Raw genomic sequence first — 16,303 nt, forward strand, 5'->3', positions numbered from 1 at the left:
GGTAATTAATAATTAATATATAAATTTTGAGGTAGAGTTTTAATTACTATTGATTTAGTTATAATTTAATTATTAGTTATAATCTAATTACGCTACTTATTCATAAGTTAATTAATATTAATGTTAATATACTTTAATTTATAATCGACTAGTATATTTGATGATTGATCAAATTTACACATTGCTATACAATTCGAATTATAATTGATCATTCCATTTGTGACTGATAGTCATACGAAATTTTAATTATCTTTCTTTTTTAACTTATCAACTTTTTTTTTTTATGTTTGGTGTTATTTATAAATGGGTTATTTTCTTTAATAGTACTATAGTTCCGTTCAATTCACTAGTTCCAATATTATAATATAACTTTCCACTCCTTGCAATACTATTATTAGTTGTTCGGCAAATTTGACCAACTGTTGCGTGTGATATGCAAAATCGAATATGGATTTCTATTATATGAATCCTTTCCAAATTTTAATATCATTTAAGAACATTTTAAAAAAATAGTGCACTTTTTAATTAAATCATTTAATTTCTTGCTTATAGTAAATTCTATGACTTTTATGTCTTAAAAACATTACTTATAGTTAATTTTTATTCAATACGTTATCTTTAAATAAAATAAGACATGAATGTTATGCTATTATGTTAAAATTATAAGAATAATGAAGAATGTTTATTAAAAATATAAAAAGTAGGTGTTTGTTTAAAAATTAAAAGAGTACAGTGATAAATTTTTATTAAAAAATGTAAGAATAAAATATATTTAAAAAGCAAAAAAATGAATGCTATAAAACTCAACTTTGTATAATTAACTTTCATGATTTATATTTTTACTAAAAATTCGAATACCTTTCCGATTAATTAATAGACTTTTTTTACCCTATAGAGTAATCATAACAAAATAAGACTTGCTTAGAACCATTGCATTGATTTTCATATATATTCTAATTTGTTCGTAAACAGCTAGTTATTAAAATAAATTTTTATTACTTTTATATTTATACATATGCCTCATGAATTATTTGAACTGTTACACGGGTATTTTCTTTTGTTTTTCAAATATTATATATATCCTTAATCTATTTCTTCATTTTTTTTTTTCTGTTATACATTAAATAGCGCGGGAAATCTGGTATTGAGCTGTTGGAAAGTGGTGGCAGCACTGGTTCGTTGGTTGCATTGCATAACACAAAGAGGAAGAGAAAACATGGAAGATTCTGGAGCGATTCTCTCTCACATTTCATCACTGAAGGAAATGCTGGATCAGGTATGTATGCATCTGTGTTCATCCTCTCTATTTCTTTCTTCGTTCGTTGTTGATTTATGTTGGAGAAAAGCAGGTAAACGAAGAGATGGAGGCTACTATAGAGATTACTCGAGAGATTGAATCCAGCATCGTCAAATGCGAGGAGATCGAGGCCGATTTGGCAACTAGGGAAGCGGATTTGATCAAAACCTCTGCCATCTTGCAGTTCGACACCGTTGGATACGTCACCGTCGCAGGTATATCATAGACTCTGCTAATTTCAAGTCGCTCTTCATCTTCTAATTTTCAGTTAGTTACATGCATTGCTGTATTAGATGTTTGCTGTCATCAATTAATTCCTGAATTTTTAGAAACAAACAACATGAAAACCTCATTTGGCAATCAAATAATTTAGTTATACGTGTGCACTTCTATTTATAAGATTTGCTCGGTAATGATATACGGTTCAAATTCCTTATTCATCTATAAGTTGATCCATGAGTGAAAAATCCTAAATCAACTGATCGAAAATTAATAGACTACTCTTGATACTTTCTTCTTTTGCTTCCTGCTAGTCTAGGATTTTAGGACCTAGTTATGTGCTTTTTATTTTATAATAGACTAGTAACAAAAATATTATTTAAATAAATATGTAAATATTTACCGGAAAAGCAACTTGTTTTTGATAAAGCAAATATAATTTGTGATTTAGCTTGAAATTTCTGGAAATTTTCTTTCTGGACTTACTTTCTTATATTTAATGTCGCAGACCTTGTCCGATGCTACAAGTTCTTTTTGAGTCACACAATAATTTTTCCCCACACACCTATCAGATTCATTTGAAAAGTCCATAGACATCGTTATAACATACTATAGGATTTTTGGGACTTGTTAATTAACAAGTTTGATGAATTGAGTCTTAGTACCACTAACCCCTCCCCCTTTGGAAAAAAATGAAGGCAGTGCAGGGATTGTTTGGATACATGTTAGAAATATTTTTGAGAGTTTCGCTACTTAAAAAAATAAAGTTTTCTTTTCAACAGGGAAACTCCTATAAACACATTATTTTATCCAAACAGGTTCATAGTCTTGATTTTTCACTCCATGTTAAGTTTACATATTTACCTCTAATATATTTTTTTAACCTAAAACCTCAAAAGATTAGATGTATGGGTCGTTGTCGCTTGAATGCTGTTCCACATGCACATCTTTATCTAACAGTGAGCATTTTTGTCAGACTTGCACCACAAATTAGGTCGAGAGAACTATATAAGCAAATGTGACATTACATCCAATTCAAACTGTTGATACTATATGTGTGAGCCTTTCCACTAATGTAAGTATTACTCAACATATCTATCTCTGCGCACTCCAATAATATGTTTCTTCCAAACTCATGAATCTTGGTCTATGTAGTTTATATTGACATTAAATTTATTCATCCAAAATTAAATATGTATGTTACTTCCTCAAAAAAAGTTTCCCGTCCCTTTTCCGACGTTCTGGAGATGTTTGCTTACATATACAAGAGCTAATTCTGAACGAAATAAATGTTGCAGATTTGAAGTTCTAGTTAGTAGTTACTTTAGAGAGCATTCATTTGTCGGAATTTGGATCTTTAGCTAATTTTCCTTGAACAATTCATAGATTGGAGATCTTGTTTTTGCTGTTCAACTTACGTACATAGTCACAATGTTTTTCTATTCATTTATAGCTGATTTAAAGGCTTCAGCAAGTACCTTGGAGCAGGAGTTATGCAGTCTTAGAATGAAGCGAGATGGGATCGTTAATGAAATGGATGAAAAACGGTATTGATAAACACTTAATTAGTATACATAGATGAAGTTATTGAAGTCCAATTTTGAACCGGGTTTTCCGTAACTCCGCCAGCAAATGCTGAAGTTATTTTTCATAGGCGGCAACATATCTCAAAAATCAATCATATAAAGCAAGAAGTATCAGTTTTGAAGTAGATGTAAGGCTATAAGATTGCTATATGTCTTCGCATTTATTTTGGGGCACTTTGAGGAATTGAAATGACAAAAACTGTCCCCGGAGATTCATACGAAGTATGGGATCCGTGTTATTTCTAAAAGTAATATAAGATCTAGTTTGAGGACCAGTTCTATGATCCTTTAGCTGACTGAGTATAGTTTTCGAAACTAGTTTCTCACTTCTCTTTGCTTGCTATGTTGCTAATATAATAGAACATATGCCTTAGTGCCTTCATGTATTTGTCTGTGTGTTTATGTATTTCATCTTCGAATACAATTTGAATCCTCACTTCAAGCTTTCTCATCATGGGATCTAATTCTAAAATGAAGTTAGTCCTCCGTGGAAGTGACATTATCTTTTGTAACGGTTACATCTCAATTTTTGATGACTGAGTGATTACTTTTTATACAGGGGAGCTTTTACAACACTATGTTTAGAATTTCAGAAAGAAATTGACAAGAGAGAAGATTGTGAAGTGAGATCTTTGTTGTTGGAGAAAGATTCCCTCGAAAATGAAATTGAACTTATGGATAAGAAAAATAATGTCTTGGAAAATTCAGTATTGGCATTTGTGGAGGAGATTCTCGAAGATCTTCATAGTTCGAACTCAGGTAGATTTTTTAACCTTTGTCCAATGAAAGTTCTATATTACTATCAATATAAGAATTGAATAGGAAAACAGGTTTTAAATTTCTCTTGTGATCTGTGTATCGCTAGTGGCAAGAGACATTTTTTTTTTTGTTGTATCTGTGTTGTGTGAGAATTGCTTGTGCTGTTTGGGATAATTTGCTAATCCTTTACTTATAATTTATTTTCTCACTCTAAACCAAATATAAGACGACATACACAGGGAATTTAATATATATGCACAAATTTTGGTATATAAAACTAATTATTAAAGTTAATAAAGTATTAGATGTTGATTATTGACAGTGAGGTTTTGTAACCTTTCCAATCCACTTCCCCATGCCCCGTAATGCAGCATTACAAGTTCAGATACAGAGGAGTACCTGGGAGAATGAGAAATTGCTTAAGGATATCAATGATTTGAAGACTACACTGCTTTCAGCAATTGGGACCAGTGGTGACGGTCAATAAGTTCCTTTCTTTAAGAAATTAACAGGAGTTTCAAGTCAAGTAGTCAGGTTTGGTCATTACTGATATTTTACTGAAGTTTAGAGATGGATATAAACTTGGAAAGTTACTTAAGAACTAAACAGCAGCCTATTTTCCTTGTTCTGGCAAGTGATAAAAACAAAACAATGCCAGAATGCTAGTCCATTTGGTTCATTACTAATTAGCATCATGATATCTCATTCATATTCTCTTATATTACTTTAATTTAACCTAGATACGGAATATATGAAGAGTAGCTTTTAGCAAATAAATGGCCACTGCGCACATTTGAATCGAAACTAAATTATGGTCACAAAGTCCCAGGCGCCAGATACAGGCAACAACTATATGAAGAGTTGAAGATAAAAAAATGAAGCACGTGTTATTGCTCCATTGAAGTTGGCAGGTGTAAAGAACTGCAATCAGGTCCGTGAAAGATAGTTTTCTTGTTGAATTCTCTCCCTTGCGGAGTATGAGCTTTACAGGGCAACAAACTCTTAGCGGTGAAGCAGCTTTTCACGTTTGGATACAGTTGCCTCCTGAGGATTATGCTGCCTCACATGTGGGTTATGGCCACTAGCCTGTGTTGGTCAACTACAGACTTAACAAGCTTATAGATTTTGAATTGGTACGACAACATTAAGACAAGGAAGTATTTCCATTTCGTACTCTCTGTATGTACTTTTTTTTCCCGCAGGGAGTGCTTGACATCGTTCGTACCTGAAAAGAGACTTCCTCATATCATTTTCTAGCTCTCAGAAGGACAAATATGCTCATTTAAGTTGCTCTTTTTGGGTAGGGGTCCTGCTCGTAGTCTCCACAAGCTTGCTTATTGATATTACGTAATAGTATGTGACTGTTTGGTCACCATCAGCTTCAGTTTGGGACCCATAATTTAGAGCATTGGTTCTGCTTAAGTATGACAGTAAGAAACAAACTGGGGCTTTCAGGTTATTATTTGAGTAAGGTTGCTCATAAATGACTCATTCATCAAATTGTGAAACGGCCAACCTTTTCTTCAAATTGCAAGGTATTTTTCCACTTGAAACAGGTTTCCCATACTTGCGTCTCTGTTCATTTTTAACTTCGGACTGAATTTCCTTGGGCTGTAACTTATTACAAGTTTTACAGTGTTGAGTTTCAGATTTTCAATTTTATTGCTGCAGTTATAATGTCATTTCTGATCTTATAACTACAAACAGTAAAGCAAAATACTTTCCTTCAAAATATAGGTACGCAGGGCTTAGTTATATGCAGAACGATGCCTATCCATCTAAAGGTTCTTGACTTGTCAATTTTGATTTAGCCCTTTCAACATCAAATGAGTGAGAATCATGCTCATCGTTTACGGTACTATCGACAACGCTGCAATTATTTTAACTTCCAGGTGAATTTGATGTGGAGGGTTTTGGGGATCTGTATTACTTAAACCTGCACAATAATTCAGAATGCACGATGCCGTTGCACGTAGGAAACAATTCATAGTCATAATTGATCTACTTAAAACTATATAAAAAAAAGTAGCAATTTAAAGTAATGATAAATATTAAATCAAAATAAAATATTTTTTAACATGCTGTAATTCGTCCTGTAATAATGTGAGGCCACAAGCCAGTAATGGCTCCTTCGAGTCAAAGAGAAACGCTTGGAACCCAAGAGATGGAAAACAACAGGAAGCTCCCTCAGCCAAGTAAAGGAGTGTGTGGTTTACAAAATAAATTGAATTGAGGAGGAACACCAAAAGAATTATGTCTTCTGCATCAGAGACAGTGAACTTGTTTACCACGTGAATATCACGTGCAACACAAAGATTGATTTTGGTTTCCTACAAATTTTCTTTTTGCTATCAACGCAGCTGCAAGACATCTGTAAGTTACTTTAGGTTTTGATTTATAGCCAAATGAAGTGTTTTGTTTTTGTTTTCTCCATCTTCAAGTCTTCATCTAAAACTTTATAAAGGATGTGTTAGGAAACTGGTTAAAATTTCGTTAAACTGGTTGTAAATTCCATATAGCTAGTTTTATTTGGAATATTTAGGTTGAGTTTTATACTTTATGAATTTAGTTAGAATGAATTGATAGGATTATCTAATAATAAACTGTATAAAATATATCTTTTATGTAACTGTGTATAATTCATCACAGATTTTGCTGATAAAAAATATAAAAGTTCATATAGATAAAACGTCAAGTTTTACACTAATTATTGAGAGCTTAATACTATCTTTTCTCCTCGCCTCAAGCTTGGAATCGACGAGCTTTATGTTATTATAGTTAACCAGATAATTTATCTGAAAATTAAATTCTTTCAATAACTTCTTATACATGTATGGTTTTATTGTCTCCATTCCAAGATGCTAGTCACATATTTTAAAATTTTCACCTTTTCAAACAAAATTATGATTACTTAGACGTTTATACTTTTGTAATATACTTTTTCATTTTTGAGGCGGTCACTGCGTGTTATATATTAAAAATAAATATGTCTTTAAATTCATACAAATATGATATTTTATGAGAATGTTGTCTTTAAAATTTGTCCTTCCTCTTCATTGGTGAAGATTTTATCAAACAAGTTGCGAATCACAATGTTAAATAAACAGTGCATGACAAAAGTTGAAGATCTTCAAACTGTTTTCTCTTTTAGCCAACTATTCATAGCATATAGGATTAGCATGATTCTGTTCAAAATGATTGAATCAGTCATCATTATATATACTACTGTTCAGAAGCTGTTACAGGATCAAGATCTTCACAACCTTATTTTTATACTCATAATTTTACCACTCACTTTTAACATTTTTATTTACCACATTTCAATGAAAAATATGTTACCATGTATATAACACACACACATATGTGTGTGTATATATATATATATATATATATATATATATATATATATATATATATTTACCATTTCTTGTAGATTATGGCTTTTGTTTAGACTGCACAATGCACATGTTAATTTTCTTGATGATGAAGAACTAAATTACTTTATCAAACAAAATTATGCTTCTATATAACATCTGCAAAAGTGACCAACATATATAAGTGTAGCGTGTAGGTGATGAACACTTAACAGTAACCTATTGATACCAATTCTTGTTCAGAAGATCATATGGCCAAAAGTGGTAATAATATACGTCTTTCACAGGTTTCCATGCATATTTTATCTATAAAAAAACAGTTTATTTTATTAGATAAATAACTTTTAGCATACTATTGTAAATATTTTATCTTTTAATCAATTTCATCTCCATTATCAAATATATAGTTTGACCACTTTTAGTGAATTACCCTCTTTTAATCACATTTTCTGTCTTCTAAAATAATTTAGCTTTCAAAATAATTATTAGGGATATATTTTTCTAACAATGTTTTGAGTGAAAAAAATTAAAAAATCATAAATTAAAAAGAGAGTCGTTAAAAAGGTATATACAGCTTTAACTAGTTTTTTAAAATCAATTAATCAATGAGATATATTAAAGTGTATTGATTCATGTTAGTTTTCAAATTTAATAATATTAAAATTGAATTTCTGACTTTCTCCATTCCACATGATGATAGGAATCTGGTGCACAGAAGTACTTGGTGGAGATAAGATTGAAAGCCCTAAGCATCCCTTTTGGAAAGTCATAATTTTATTATATGAGGTGGAATAACAAAACAAAAGGAAGGAGAGAGACACAGAGTTTGTTGTATGGTTTTGAACGTTCCTTCTTCTTTATTATTGAACCTTGCCAGAACTGTTGGGGCCCAAACTATAACTCTGCTCAAACAGCTGAAAAAAAATTATTATATCTCTCACCTTTTATCAATTTTTACCTTAACCAAAACTAGTTAAAGAAATAGAGAAAGTAATAATTGAAATAAACTATTTTAAATATTTATAATGTATATTTGTTCTATGATGAATAACATGTAACAACATCACACACACAAAAAATTAGTGTAAGAGATTATCTAATAATTTCTATTGTTGGGACATCTCATATGATCCACCACAAACCCCACGTTTGGTTTCTTCATTGGCGACCAGGGAAAGGTAGGAGCACAGGACCACCACAAAACCCTTTATTTTTTTTTCCTTTTACCCTATATAAGTGCACTCATCACCCTCCTTTTTCATGCAATTTAATCATAACCTCATGTTGCAACTGGATTGCACATCCAAAGCCTCTCAAAAAGGGATCCACAAAGCATAAAGAGAGAGCACACACAAATGCCCTATAAAGTACACTACATGTTTGAAAAAGAGAAAAGAGGAAACAAGGCAAGCCCCAACAGCTTCACCATTCATGAAGAGAAGATGAAGTTGGAAGCTGAAGCCATTGGAGTATCCAAAAGAAGACTAATGGGCAAAGGCATGGGTGCCCTTCTCAAAGAAGGTAGAGGAAGGTTTTATATACTTAGAAGATGTATCATTATGCTTCTATGCTCCCATGATTAGTTAGTGTTTATAACTTTTGTTCATAATATTATAGTACTTTTACTATAAATTTTGTATATCATTCTCTACTTAAGAGAGAAGAGAAAGAAAGTTATTCTAGTTCACATCTAATTCCTTTCTTTTATATATATATATATTCTCCTTTTACTTTTTTTCCTCTTCTTCTTGATCTATAGTTGTAATCCATATATAAATCAAGTGATCTATTTTATATATGTATGTATTATATACTATATATATATGTATATCATGATGATCACTGTTCTATCTTTTTTTTTCTCTAATCTCAATGAAACTATTCATCCTGCAAGTTATTTCTGACTAAACTTTTTAGACTTATATGGTACTAATGGTGAAGAATGTATCAGTGGCATAAAGAATGAGATGAAGAAGCTGGTTTTGTTGTAAACGATCTTAGTTTCACTAAGCTGTTATTATCTATGTACATTAACTATATATATATATGCCTTTAATCTCTCTTGGTGATTTTTCAATGCATTCTGATCACTAACTAACAAGAAATTTTTCAATAGCAGTGAGTCAGTGACTAATCAATACCAGAAGCAGCTTTTAGATTCTGCCAAAGGATAAAGTAAATTAATTGATGGGAACACCTTACAAAGATAGAAGTGTGGTTGAGAGATACTTTTTGTTCAGAAAAGAAATTCTGCATTTTCCATAAAAAAAATATATTATCACAAGCTTTTCTAACTTGTACCTAAACATATCTATAGTGTTTCTGTACCTTCTAACTTCAAAGAGAAATTTTTTTCCATCTGCTGCGCTCATTTTTAGTTTTGTTGAATTAGAGCCAGTAGTGATAATACACATACATACACACACATATATATATATATATATGTGTGTGTGTGTGTGTTATAAACTATAGTTATCAATTAGATTTGGTTTAATTTCACACTATAATTTCGGCTTAATTTGGTAATTTTAAAGAGGATTTGGCACCCAAAACCAAAATATATATGTTACGAAATTTGAAAGTGAGAAAAAAGGTTTTGTCCCTTTCATCTTTTCTTCTACTTGTTCTGATTACATAACCCAAAAGGAAGAATGTGGGGTCAAGAACTATCTCCCCCAATTAAGACTTGCACGATCAAACTCTTTTAACCAATTTAAGAGGAAACTACTTGATGCTTTTTGTCTGCCAAAAGAGAAAAGAAAAGAGTAATGGGGTCAAGAGGAAATGAGAAAATAGAAAATTTCATTTTCCTTCTCATGGTAAAATTTAAATTAAATATTCTTTTTTTTTCATTTCTTTCTTTGTATCCAATTAAATATCCAATTAAAAATTTAAATTCTTAAATGAACCAACAGAAAAAAGAGAGAACAAAAGATAAAATAGTTTATGTAAAATATGTTTTAAAAATATGTCGAATGTCAAGGTATCATCACCTATATATAAAACAAATAGCAGATAGATACTAATAAAAGTTGTGAAACGTTTATTTCTATATTAGGAACTCATTTATTATTTAGTATACCTCTAAAACCATGTTTTTAGTTTAATGAAAAAAAAAAAGGGGAGAAAAGCTTCATTGATTTATAGTAGTTCTATGCATGGAAGACAAACAGTGTTTCTCCTCTATAACTGTTGAAGAATCTTAAAATACATGGTTAGCTTAGTACTATCAACTATATAAACCTATTTTAATGTTGTGTTTATAACACCAAGTTAGTACACCCATTTCATAAGAACCTCCTCTGCTCTTTTTACTATGTTAATACACTTTATATGTACGATTTCGTACGATGAATAGTTCTACTTGATTAAAGTGCACGAATAAAGTAGACTGTGTACATAAAAACACAATAAAAGAAAATTCAGATTTGAAGTAAATTTTGAGCACCCATCTAAAAAATTTCATACATTCCATTATCCAAAGTATCATATTTGTTTGGAATGGTTTGATCTATACATTTGTTGTATTTGAAAATCAAGCATGAAATGTTACCTTGTTTATCCAAATTTCCATTTTACATGATAACTGTACTCAGTCATATTGTATAATAAACTCCCAGTAATATCTTTAAAATGAAAAAAATACATTATAAGATTATGATTCTGATATATTTAATGGTCTTAGTTTTGTAAAGAAATTTTAAATTACAAAATAAAAGATACCTTATATACGAACTTGAAGTCAGAGCAATACTTAAAAGAATGAATTTATGAGTAAATAATAGAATTTATTCCTTCTAGCTTGTTGGCTCATGAAGAAGAAAATTCCTTCTTTCAAAGAGCATTTCTTTGCTAAGCATTCAGCTAGCTTTCACCGGAGCATGATTTTATCTCATTCAACAAATAAGGAAAAAGGCTAAAAGTAATCCTAAAAATACAATTTTTTATTCCAAATCTTAAGAAAATAGGTTAATGGGTCTTTCAGTTATATATTGCTTTACTTTTTCATTTTTATCTAACGTGAAACTTAGACTCACACTTACATTTTTAACGTATAATGAAAACAAAAGAAATTACAACTTGAATCATAGGCATAAATATGAATAAACAACATAGTTCTTTTTTCATGTACTTAGAAACCTATTTAGAATGCTAATTTTGAGATATCAAACATAAAAATCTTGAACTATTCTTTACTCAATACACAAAATATATGTTATAAATGGGATTCTAAGCATTTAGGAAATTAAGATCTCCACCTCTTAAGTTGTAGACTCATTTCTTGAACAGAGAACTTGTTAACAGAGAAAATCATATATCAGATACAAGAAAGTGAAAGCTATCCAATGGTAACACTGTTATTAGACAGTTTAAAATATTGTATCGATATTTATTTATTGGTGAAAAATGTTTAATTTATAGTGTTGATAATGATAATAATTTATAATTTATTTTTTATTTTAACAAGATTTATAGTTTCGTAAAATTTTAATATATTTATTATGTTTACATTTTTATATACATATATTGATTTATAATATCCAATACTTTTTAAATAAGTATATATGATATATAGACTTTTTTGTATCCACGTAAAATAGGTTGGAATAATTATATTAACAAATTTTCTGCAAAATCATACTTAGCCCAATAGCACTATTGACATTCGAATATTCTTTTTAATGGAAAATTTAATATTCTTTTACGATTGTGTTGTTTAAATTAGCTTTAACATTTCCGTTAATCATTCTCTTAAAGATCTTTTCATTCGTCTGTGATAGATACTATCAATCTTTTTCAATCCAAATAATATGGTCTTTAAGGTAATTCACATAATTTTTTGTAATGGTTATTTTTCCTTTGTCTATAATATGGATTATTTTTCGACTAAGCATCTAAAAACTTAATGTCTAATAGGTCGGTCATTATTTTTTCGACTAAGCATATATTTTTTAAGGAAATTTTTTTTTTAATAACTTTTTTTTTGACAATTTTTTTATAACTGCTTATATGGTAGTTTGTAATTGGTCCGTTTCAAATATACTGATCAATAAAATAATGACACGTAATCTATTGTCAAAAAATATTTAAAAAAAATTATTAACATATCATAATCCTTTTTGAAAACAGGTCAAAAGTAGGTTAGATCAAAATAGAATGATCAGTTGTCTTGTTTTATTACCCTTACATGCAAAGGAGTGTAGTGTGCAAAGCTCAAGAGCACGATATTCTCAACATGAGCACAACATATGATATACAAATATGTTTTGAAATTATGATTATAAATTTAATTTGTTTATTATTTATAAATTTATTATTTTATGGTTTTAAGTTGAAAATCATGGTTTTTTTTTATCCATATGGGTCAATTTGTTTTGAAATTATGTTTTTGGGTCGACTTTTAAAAAAATTATGTTCAGGTATTCTTGACGATTGTTGACTTGTACAGCTGAAATCGTTGAAAACATAGGATGATTTCTTTGTAACTGTCGAAGTTCGTGAAGATGAAAGACGACTTCCATTAAGATTAGATGTAATTAGTCATATACTTAATCAATCAAAGTCGAACTAAAGTTATGCTATTAAATAAAATAAACAATTCAAAATATAAAAACAAAAAACAATAATAAAAAAGTCATACTTGAGCGAGTCAACTTCAACTTTTTCAATACTTTTATTGTAAGTTTATTTATTTTATTTCACATAAACAAATTTATATTTTAATATTTTTTTAAATATATAAATAATACATTTTTAAAAAATATTCCTATATATATAATAAATGAAAATATGCATAAAATTTAATAACCAAATTATTTTAAAAAAAGGAAATAGGAAATATTTACATAAAAGGTTTTAGAGAAAAAACCTTGAAAAGGTAAAAAAAAATTATTAATCAAATTATCAAAAAATATCTCAAAATAAAAACAAAAATTATATAAAACTTTAAAATATTTAAATTATTTCCTATCAAATTATTCAAAAAAGAATTAAAATATGAAATATTACTAAAAAATTTAAATTAATAAAACAAATATCTGAAAATTTAAATATATAACTTTATAAAGGTCATAAAAGAAATTAAAACCCCACTAATCAAATTGAAAAATAATTTAAAAAAATATTTATATAAAAAAATCGATCCAAAAACGTAATCTCAAAAGCAAATTAACCCATATTGGTGAAAAAACCAAAAATGGTGTCATGATCTCTCATATGAAATTGTTTATGATTCATTGTTATGAAAACTCCACTGTTTCTCTCGAATATTAAACTATAACTTTTAATATGTTAACAAATTAAACTTAGCAGTATACATATTTATATTATGCATGTAGTTACAATGAATCGAATTTATTTATTGAAAAAAATTATAAAATGCATTAATACCTGTATTAAACAATTTTACATTATAACTATAAAGAAAAACATAAATTTAGTTTTTAAATATTAACACCGATGAATTGCACAGCCACCAGAGTTTATCTAGCCAACTCTACATGACACGAAATATTAATTTTTTAAAAGAAATTTAAAAAAATATAATATTATTTTAAATTATTTTTAATAAATAAATATTTTTGTTGGTATTGGATTAGTAGGACTAAAATGTCAATAAGATCAGTTTAATGTTAGACAATATTAAAATAGACTAAATCAACTCTAACGTGATGCAATTTTTTTTTTAAAATATAAAATTATTTCTAAATATTTTTAATAAATAACTAAAACAAACATTAAAAGTAAATATTTATTTGAAAGACTAAAAATATTATTTTTTAAATTAAAAAAAATAAAATTAAAAGGATTAGAACTCAACATTATATAGAGATAAAAACATATTTTACCCAAAATGAATATCAAACAATATAAATCTATATAAAGACGATGATTGATTTGCCTATATATGATGCATCATGACACACAAATAGTAATTCATTGTGCATGTATCTACTGTCAAGTTGACCAAAACAATGATACAACGAGAGAAGCAACTGTTATTAATTGTCATTCTCTCTTTTTAGAATGATATACTTTTACATTTGACATAAAATATAAGAATAAAATGTTATAAAAGCGTAAATTTTTATATTTTTCAAGAAAAAATATAATAAAAAATAAAAAAGATTGTGTCAAATAAATATAAAAAATTTAGATATATAAAGAATTATTTTTGTTTTAATAATTAACAAATAGAAAATAATGTTGAGTAGTTGAAAAAAAGGAAGAGAAAAGAAGTTATGATTGAATGAGATAAGAAAATTATTTGGCCTAAAAAATGCTTATAGGTGACTGGAGTTTACCTTATAGGGTTAAATATGTTTTTAGTCCCTAAACTATTGGCCGTTTCTGGTTTTCGTCCCTGTTTCAAAGTAAGGTACAATTTGGTCCTCATTCTTTTCGAAACGTTCGTTTTAGTCCTCGAAAACTAAATACTGTTTAAAAATTTGGTCCTCATTTAGCAACAAATGAGGACTAAAACCAAAATTCCGAGGACTAAAACGAACGTTTCGAAAAGAATGAGGACCAAATTGTACCTTACTTTGAAAGAGGGACGAAAACCAGAAACGACCAATAGTTTAAGGACTAAAAACATATTTAACCTTACCTTATATTATAGCAAAATGAGTGAGAAATTCAAATTTGTAACTATATGAGACTTCTTTTGGAATTGATGCATGGAATACTGTAATACTTTAAATAAAAAGTAAGGCTTTTTTTATATATTTGATAAGTTAATAAAATTATATCTAGAAATATCAACTAATAAATAAAAAGAACTTCAAAATTATTAAACTTCTCATAATGTTTTACAGTAAGTAACCTTTTAGAAAATAATCAGACATTTTATGTATTTTCCAGAAAATAGAAACTTCCTCATATTCTATCTTGTTTCTAGAAAAATAATCTGAAATAAAATTCTGTATCAATCCTGGAAGAGAAATATTATGATTTATTTATGGAAATGTCGCCCACATTTTATCTCATAAGATACATCAGCACAAATGAAAGTATGAAACTTTACTAAAATAAGAGAAGGTTTATACTTATATCCAAGTGTTCAATGAGACTTCTTAACATCTATGGTAAATAAAAATATAAAAGATAAAATGCACCAATCCAAGATTTACAATATATTTTTACTTCATGAGGTCATTATTTAACATTGAGTTTCGTTGAATCACATTAATTTTAATTTTTAAGGATATATATATATAGTTAATAATCAAAACATATTAAAAAATATACAAAGCTAATGTTTTTCTTACTTTCTTAACGTAATACATTTCGGTTATGAGTCAAAATTATCTATTTTATTGTTATATATATATATATATATATATATTTTAATGTTCATGTCTTAGTATTTGTTATTGTTTGTCTGAAATGTTTATTGAGAGAAATTAGAGGTTACGGTGTACAAAGATATTCAAATACTAAAATCAATTATTATTCGATAATTTATCTTTTTATCTTATGTATTTATAATTTTAGATTAACGATATTTTAATCATAGTCCAAATAATTAGCAATTATATTTTATTTTAAATTAATTAATGTTAATGATAATATTATGATAACTCGATCATTTAATTAGTTAAATGATTACGGTACAATCATAATGTAAATATAATCATACGGTTATACAATATATAAGATATAAGTAAATAAATTGAACAAATATTAATGAAAAAAAATAATTTGATTAATTTATCTTAGTAAATATTTGACATATAAAAAAGAAAAATAAAAATATATATTCACTTATAGTTAAAATTAACATGTATATTATTTTCTTTAATTAAATAATAAATACTTCTTATTTTAGTATGATTAATAATATGTTTACTTTATATTTATATAATTATGTACAAATTTTATTGATCAGGCGCCTGTGGCCTAATGGATAAGGCGTCTGACTTCTAATCAGACGATTGTGGGTTCGAGTCCCACCAGGCGTGTATTATGTATTTTGTCTATATTTTTAAATAATTAAGAAAAACTTTTTCGAAATTAAACTACACCATATAGTTATGCAAAATCATTGTTAACTTTTAGGTACTGTT

At 28.0% G+C, this 16,303-nt stretch overlaps 1 non-coding gene and 2 pseudogenes across 1 annotated transcript; all 3 read left to right on the forward strand.

The window, feature by feature from the left end:
* The first annotated feature begins 1,137 nt into the window (after window positions 1-1,137).
* LOC148201950 (uncharacterized) lies at window positions 1,138-5,457 on the forward strand (annotated as a pseudogene).
* Window positions 5,458-8,423: 2,966 nt separating this feature from the next.
* LOC148201951 (small polypeptide DEVIL 4 pseudogene) lies at window positions 8,424-8,917 on the forward strand (annotated as a pseudogene).
* Window positions 8,918-16,125: 7,208 nt separating this feature from the next.
* TRNAR-UCU (transfer RNA arginine (anticodon UCU)) lies at window positions 16,126-16,198 on the forward strand. Its single transcript has one exon. It is a non-coding gene; the product is annotated as a tRNA-Arg (tRNA).
* The last annotated feature ends 105 nt before the right edge of the window (window positions 16,199-16,303 follow it).

Source organism: Vigna umbellata, chromosome 3, assembly GCF_029865625.1.
Source record: "Vigna umbellata cultivar VRB3 chromosome 3, Vumbellata_1.0, whole genome shotgun sequence".
Taxonomy (NCBI): Eukaryota; Viridiplantae; Streptophyta; class Magnoliopsida; order Fabales; family Fabaceae; genus Vigna; species Vigna umbellata.